The sequence below is a fragment of the Myodes glareolus genome, chromosome 13 (genome assembly GCF_982192425.1).
Source record: "Myodes glareolus chromosome 13, mMyoGla1.1, whole genome shotgun sequence".
Lineage (NCBI taxonomy): Eukaryota > Metazoa > Chordata > Mammalia > Rodentia > Cricetidae > Myodes > Myodes glareolus.
In genome coordinates, this window is record NC_142038.1 from 24,724,176 (window position 1) to 24,732,783 (window position 8,608).

The 8,608-nt window shown below is 42.2% G+C and overlaps 1 pseudogene; it reads right to left on the minus strand.

Annotated features, from left to right (window-relative positions):
- Positions 1–709: 709 nt before the first annotated feature.
- Positions 710–1,352, minus strand: LOC125390279 (large ribosomal subunit protein eL6 pseudogene; annotated as a pseudogene).
- Between the last annotated feature and the right edge of the window lie 7,256 nt (positions 1,353–8,608).

The following is an 8,608-nucleotide window of genomic DNA, read 5'->3' on the forward strand; positions in this document are numbered from 1 at the left end:
TTTGGGACACATTGAAAGAAGATCCGTGAGGAAAATTTATAGCTCAAAGGGCCTACACACACACATACACACACACACATACACACACACACACACACACAACCACAAAAAACAACTCAATGATGCTACTACAAAATTTAGAAAAACAAGAACAACCAAAATCCCAATCAAAGCCAAACTGAGTGAATGCTAAGAAATAATTAAGATTAGAGCAGCAGTAACTAATTAAATTGAAGCAAAGAAAACAATACAAAGAACTAAGAAACCTAAGAGCTGATTCCTTAGCAGATAAAAGAGGTTGACATACCCTTGGTCCACCTAACCAAAAGAAAAAGAGGACACAAATAACAAACAAACAAACAAAAACGTTGCAACAGACATCACAGAAATTCAGAATGTCTTAAGGAAAAGCCTTTAAAAACCTGTATTCTATTAATATGTAATTCTCAAAAGAAATAGGCAAATTATTTACATTCAGTCAATCCACCAAAATTAAACCAAAAGAAATCAACAACCTAGACAGACCCATAACAAAGGAGGTTGAAATAGTAATAAAAGGTCTTCCAACTAAAAAGTTCATAGCAGAATTCTATTAGACTTCAGAGAAGATCTATAACCAATTCTTTCTTTCTTTCTTCTTTCCTCCCTTCCCCCTCTCTTTTTCTTTCTTTTTTAACATATGAAGGTGTCTAATAAGGTTGTTAGTAATTTAGAAAACCAATTTGTGAGGATGCATCCCATTTGTCAGAGAGAACTGAGATTGTAGGTAGTCCTGGAGCTGAGGAACAGCTTTGATCTTTGGTGAAATCTGCAAGGCCACAATTTTCTGATCAGCCCTGTGCTGCTCTGTAATCTCGTATTTCTCCTTCCCCGTGTCAAAGATCTTGCCCTCCTGGTGCCTGGGTTTGCACAGCTGCTGCTTCTTGAAGTAAGCATCAGTCAGGTGTTTGGGGATATTAACCTTGTCGATATCAACTTTTGTAGAGGTGATAATAGCAAATTTCTGGTGTGTTCTTCACAGAGAAACCCTGTTGAGGGCAAGAGGTCCTGTCACAAGCAAGAAAACCACTCTCTCGCACCCCTGTGGCATCCAGTGAGGTTCATTAGGATGGTCTCAGGAATGATGCTGGCATGCAGCCTTCTCACTTGCTGAAGGTTTTTTTTTTTTTCTTTGCCATGGCTCAGCAGTTTCTGAGACACATCTTTGGTAGGGCACTTTTCAAAGCTTAACCATTCTTGTTTCACCAACTGGTTTTGTGACAGTAGCAAGGACCTTCTCCTTTTTCTTCTTTTTCAACATTGGTTTTTGCAGCTGAGTATTTCCTTTTGTACAAGGCCTTTCTGTGTAACATGAGGGCCGGCTTGTTGGGGTTTCTGTCCCACCTGGTACCCCACGTCCGGCAATTCCCAAAGAAAATAACACAGAGTTTACATTAGGTTATAAACTGATTGGCCCATTAGCTCAGGCTTCTTGTTAACCCTTGTAACTTATATTAACCCATTATTATTATCTATGTTAGCCGCACAGCTCAGTACCTTTCTCAGCGTGGCAGCTCACATGTTGTTTCTTAGGTGGTCTGGGCAGGAATGTTAGAGGAGCTTCCTGCTTCCCAGAATATTCCCAGTCTCTTTGCTCCACCTCTACTTCCTGTCTGGCTTTCCCATCTATACTGCCTGCCTGGCCAATCAGTGTTTTATTAAAATATGATTGACAGAATACAGACAATTCTTCCGCATCATTTCTGGAACACATAGCAGATCAGGAGTACCTGTCAATTCCTCGAACCAGGACAGGATTTCAGCTGCAATAGGGCTTCCCCATCTTGGGCTCTTTTTAGACTTAGGGTCTTTTGTGGGATAATGCTCTTGAACATTGTAAAAATTTGTCATTCATATTGACTTAATAAAATGCTGACTGACCAGTAGCCAGGCAGGAAATATAGGCAGAGCTACCAGACTAGGAGAATTCTGGGAAGAGGAAAGCCAGAGAGTCTGTCACCAGCCAGATGTAGAGGAAGCAAGATGAGAATGCCTTACTGAGAAAAGGTACCAAGCCATGTGGCGAAACATAGGTAAGAACCATGGGTGAATTTAAGACATAAGAGCTAGTTAGTAATAAGCCTGAGCAATAGGCCAAACAGTTTATAATTAATATAAGCTTCTGTGTGTTTATTTGGGACTAAATGACTGTGTGACTTGGCAGGACAGAAACTTCTGTCTACAGGTGGTGCCCAACATTCGGCAACTATATCCACATAAAACCTGAGAGAGCTTGGGAAGGGATTCTAGACACAAAAGAACAGAGTTAGGCATGGCTTCTTGGTAGCAGCATTTTCTTAGGTGGGTTCTGTTTGCTAGAGGCAAGCAGAGGCACGACTCCTTTAAGAGAGGGTTTCCTGACTCAATGTTAGTAACAAGAACCTCACAGTTCCTTTAAGAGTCCATGCCACTAAACACTTAAGTGGTGTTTGTGAACAGCCAGCAGCATGCTTCTTGGTGGCGGCATGAATCTTGAAACCCCACAGAGCTGTGGCAATAAACATGGTTCTCACCTGTACCTCTACCATGAAGCTAGACTTACAGAAAGCTAAGGAAAAAGTTGGAGCCAGCTGCCAAAGCTGCACCTTTAATCTTAGCCATGTTGCTTAGCAAATTAGAGACTCATGTGGTCAGAAAAAGAGAAATATAGTAAAAACAGATCCATATAGGAAAAAACCCTCTAACTGGCTTACAGTGTGCTTAAAAATATATATAGGGGGCTGGAGAGATGGCTCAGCTGTTAAAGGCTAGGCTCACAACATATATATATATATATATATATATATATATATATATATATATATATATATGATTGGGAAAGTATCACGACATTTCCCTCTGGAAGTAGATTTTCTCAAATGTTTATTAAAGCAACAGAGAGACTACTAATGCAATAGGTAAATCGAGACTCAGAGGACTGATAGCTTGCCCACACGTAAGCATCTAGGTAAGAGCTTGAAGCCTCCCTAGGTTTCCTCATGTTCGTCATTGCTTTTTGAGTGTTTTCTGTGGTTGTCATGAAGGATGGAGTCTTTGAGGAAAGCTGAACCTTCTAGACTGATCCATAGGCTGTGCCTAGATGAATATCATACTGGGTGCTGGGGTTTTCACCCTGGAAGTTGTAATTGACTAATTATTTGTTGCCATTCATTTTCAGCACACAGCTCAGATCTTTCTGGCAAATTACCCAACTGGTAGAGTCAAGCAATCACTCAAGGCATTTTTTTCCTGTTACAACTTAAAAAAAGAACAAAGAGTTCTTTATTATGTTCAGCAAAAATATCTTCAAGGAAAAGGTAGATAGGGGGATGGTGGGCTAGATGCAAAAAAATGGTTATTTTTAGTGAAGAAAATATTTACTATTCTGTCTTTTTCTCTTTAACTATTTATATTATATACACCATTCTAAGTACAAATGGTAAAAGCCAATTGAATAATTTGACTTGGGGATGCAAATAATTTTTAAAACCCTCATGGATAAGAGTATTCCTCTATGTTGTATGTATATTAATTTTCTTAGTGTAATAGTTCAAAATGGTTGTGACTCTGAACAAGTTTTTACTTTAACCTATTTGTGCCGTGACATTTGCGAGCACAGAACAAACGGCCATCTTTATTGTCTTCCATATCAAAGACGAAAATCTTTTTGAAGAGTTATGAGCAAGTGGGCGCAGCTGTTGGAGGGCTGTGGCTGCAGGCCAGCTTAGCCTCAGGCAGCACAGCTCTCTAGAGACAGGTCGCTAACCATCCACACGAGACAGAGATAGAGTGTTGGACTTCTCTGTCACGCCATAGATGCAGAAACAGAATCTGTGTTTGTTCGCATCTGGACGTATATGACAAATGAGCAAACTGGAGGGTCGCGCAACTCTCAAATCTTGATCCAAGGTTTAGTGACCGAATAGAAGTGAAATCCAGACATCGGTGCGAGGAGGAAAGGATCAGAAGGTTGAGCCAATCTCAAAAGTTTTGAGGTGAAATTCCTCAAATGAAATAAAAATGAGGGTTATTTCAATTGCCTTAAACTTTTCCTAACGATATTTGCAGCACCTATTTAAAAATGAACTAAAGCCGGTAAGGGTAGCATAGACAATTTTATCTCACTATCACTCTTAAGACTGACGATTAGTATATAAAATGTTAGCAACTAGAATGGGATAGCACAACAGAATAGCTCATAGGGTAGTGATGGCCACAGGAGAGAAAAGAATTCATAATCCACAGGACAGACGGAAGAGGGGGGAATGACAGAGGGAAAGAGTATCTGCAAAGAAGCTAAAGCTTTTTAACTCTTAGGAAAACTTTAGATCCTGATGATGACATGGAAACGCATGATGGTCTGAACCTTTCGACCTCCTGCCAAGTCATAGCTGACTCAGGCAAACCTGATCACGGGATGCCGGAAGTGGCAGGCAAGATTTTGATGAGCAAAAGATTCTGAAGTTTCCACATCCATCGACCCTGTAGGCAAGTAATTAATTATGAAGGAGAAAGGGACCATTTAACCTGCTAGACTTCCTGGCAATGAAGCTTATGTAAATGTATCATGCCTTTGTTTTCCTAACTTTCATCAAATAACCTAATACAAAGTTCTTCATATAGAGAAAAGGTTTCCTTAGCTTTAATTTCTAGAGGTTGTTAGTTCAAAGTCTGTGAGCCTTGTGGTTTGGTTCTGATAGATGGCATCAGGAGGGCAGGAAATGAAATGGGGAGCTAGCAGGAAAAGACAGAAAGCCCGAGTGTGTGTGTGTGTGTGTGTGTGTGTGTGTGTGTGTGTGTGTCCTAGAACAGAACATAGCTAATTAAGGTCTTTAAACTGAAAAGCCTATACTTTACTTTGTGACAGTATCTACCAAAATGATTAAAATGAAGAAAATGATAAAATATCTTACTAAAGAACATAAATGAAGATCACATTAATTGAACAATACACTTAGCTGTTAAAGAGATAATTTTTACAGAAAAATATCATTCTTGAAGTTAATATACTCCGTAGGATACTGAAATCCTGCTCTGAATGTGGCGATAATTAGTCAAGTTACAGCCCCTCTTCCTCACAGGATATAGCCTAAGAGTTAAAAAAAAGAAAAAAAGAAAAACAAAAAGCGCATAGCAGAACAGCAGCAGCTGTATTTGCGAAGCATTCGAATTGCAACGATGTGGGATGAGTAAAACATCAGACACAGCTCACGATGGAATGGAGGCCCAGAGCAAAGCTAAATGGTACATGAGCATTAGTTTGTTGAGTTGCTAAAAGGTATACGGCAAGAGATTGTTTATACAAAGCACCAATCTTTTATTTTTATCCATATCTCTTTATCTCTGTATATAAACAGAGAAAAATGCTGGGAGGTCATTCCTAGCCTCGATAGAAATGGCTGTCTCTGGGCTATGACGAAGAGAATGGAGAACTGTCATTCTGTCAGTGCCTTACTGTCTCTCCTCTGGACAGCTTTATAGTCAGTTTTCCTTTGCCTTCTCCAAGAAAACAATTCTAGTAGTTGGAAGGTGGAAATAGTCCAGGTCTCTTGAAGGATGAATGAATAAGCAAAATAGGACATGCTCACACACTGGGTGTCCTGGCTATCTCTATGTCAACACCTGCTAGAGCCACTGGAGAGGAGGGAGCCTCCACTGAGAAACTGCCGCCAGAAGATCAGGCTATAGGCAAACCTGGGGGAGCATTTTCTTAATTAGTGACTGATGGGGGAGGGCTCAGCCTGTTGTCGGTGGGGTCACCTATGGGAAGGTGGTCCTGGGTTCTAGAAGAAAGCAGGCTGAGCAAGCCATAAGGAACAAGCCAGTAAGCAACACTTTCCTATTGCTTCTTCATCAGCTCCCTCTCCAAGTTCCTTTCTGCCTGATTGCTGCTCTGACTTCCTTCAATGACAGACTCTGATGTGGAAGTATAAGTCAAATAAACCGTCTCCTCCCCAGCTTACATTTGGTTGTGGTTTCATCACAGCAATAGAAACTCTAAGACAATGGGTAACAGCCAGACTTTAAAATGAAGGAAATTCCAATATGCTTCTAGGGGGAAGGACCCAGAGGATGTTATTGTAAAAAGTAAATATACCGGGGTCCCATATTTCAGGTCTCGAAGTGAACGAAATCAGCCACGCGTGGAAAGAAAACTAAGATGATTGTTGCCAGGTGAAGTGCCGGGAGTAGAGTAACTCCTGAGGACAGAAAGCAGAATGGTGTTCTTCCAGGCAGGGGGAGGGTGGGAGTCAGTACTCTTGGGTGTGGGCTCCGAGGTTTCTAAGAGGAAGGGGTTTTGTTTAGTGATGAATCGCGAGGCTGTAGGGCTGCCAAGCACCAGCTCCTGGATTTTGGTGGGTGACAAACTTGTTTTCACTTTTCTAAGTTCCCAACTGGACACCTACCTAAAGGACAGACTGAGCAGAGAAAAACAGAGAGTTACAATTACATCTACCTGTTAATGGTGTGGGAGAGACCTAGGAAATGAATAACAGAAAAAAATGCACAAGGTTTAGGTTTCCAACAAAACCAAGAAAACAGTTCAGGCTTAATTACCATCTTCAGATAGGAGAAGGAGGAAGAGGAAGAAGAAGATGACTGTGGGCATGACTGATGAAAAGGAGACAGAAAATCACAGTAAACAGTGGGAAGGGCCCTGTGCCATCCCCAATGAGAAGCCTGTAATAACTGAGAACCTCCCTCCTTCCCTGGTGCAGAGACAGTTCCCAATGGAGATATTCTGCCTGTTTTCTCTATAAAAGACTCATTTCTCTAATGTGCAGAGATTCTATAATGTCTTCTGACTCCCACAGTTCATCTCAGAATAATCTTCAGGCCCAGAGGCATGTTTAGGAGGGCAGGTTCTGGCTGCCTCCACCAGTTAGGGGTGAAAAGTTAAGCTGACATATTTACTGTGACATGTGCCTTGTCACACTGAAAACAGAGACTAAAGTGATCCAAAAGAACCTTCCTACACACAGCCACAAACTTTAGCAGTGAGATTCATGGACTTGTGGAGCAAATCTCTGAGGTTATCGAGCAAGTGCGGGAGAATTCTTACAACAGGGTGAGGAAGGACTCACGACAGAGGTGGAGAGACAAAGATTGATTTCTACCACCTCCCGCCAGACCCAGAGAATTTAATGGTGTGTGACATTAAATTTGTCTTTGTGTGACAGGAAGGGAGATTATGTAGAACCGGATAGATATTTAGAAGCAGCAACAAACGTTTCAAGCAATAAAGGGTGTGTGTGTATGTACGTTTGTGTGCATGCATTGTGTGCATGAGTATGTCTGTGCATGAGTGTGTGCGTGCCTGAGTATGTGCATGTATGTGTGTGTGTGCATGTGTGTATGTGTGCGTGCACGTGTGTGTATCTGCTATGGAGATGGAGATGTTTTTCAAAGGAGCATGGCAGTGCGGTAGATGCAGGGAATGGGAATGTTTGTGAACCACAGCAGAGAACCCCTAACTCTCCCTTTGAAGGGCAAGGAGAAGAATGGAAGAGCTGTTCTCCGTTGAAGCGAGCCAGGGACAAAAGCTCTCTGGCCAAGCAAGGTCCTTCCTTGCTCCCTGTCTTTTTATTCACTCGCATTCCACTCTTTTTCTTTCTTTCTTTGTTCTAATATAAAAAATTTACTTTTCACTTTACATACCAGCCTCAGTTCCCCCTCCTTCCTCTTCTTCTGCACCCCCATTCCCCATCCACTCCTCAGAGGCGGTAAGACCTTCCCTGGGGAGTTAACAAAGTCTGGCATACCAACTTGAGGCAGGACCCTCCCACCACCCCATATCAAGGCTGATCAAGGTGTTCCACCACAGGAAATAGGCTCCAAAAAGTCAGTTCACGCACCTGGGATAGGTCCTGGTGCCACTGCTAGTGTCCCACCTCCTAACAGATCAAGCCACATAACTGTCACCCACACTCAGAGGGTCTAGTTCAGTCCCATGAATGTTCCCCAGCTGTCAGTCCATAGTCTGAATTCTCCCAATAGCTCAGGTCAGCTGCCTCTGTGGTTTTCCCCATCATGCTCTTGACCCCCTTGCTCATATGATCCCTCCTCCCTCTCTTTAACTGAACTCTTGGAGCTCAGCCCAGTGCTTGGCTGTGGGTCACTGCATCTGCTTCCATCAGTTACTGGATGTAGGTTCTATTATGACAACTAGGGTAGTCACTAAACTGGTTAAAGGTGAAGGCCCTTTCAGACACCCTTTCCACTATTGCTAGGAATCTTAGCTGGGGTCGTCCTTGTTGATTCCTAAGAATCTCTTTAACACCAGGTTTCTCCCTAACTCCATAATGACTCCCACTATCAAGATATTTCTTTCATTGCTCTCCCGTCTATCCCTTCCTGTACTTGGTCTTCTTGATCCCTCATGTTCCCATCCCCCATCCCCTCTCAGTTTACCCAGGAGACCTTAACTACTTTCCTTCCTGGAGCCCTCCATGTGTGTTCCTCTTAGGGTCCCCCCTTTTACCTAGCTTCTCTGGGACTGTGGACTGTAGCTTGGTTATCCTTTGCTTTATGTCTAACATCCACTTATGAGTGAGTACATGCCATGTTTATCTTTCTGGGTCTTGTTTGC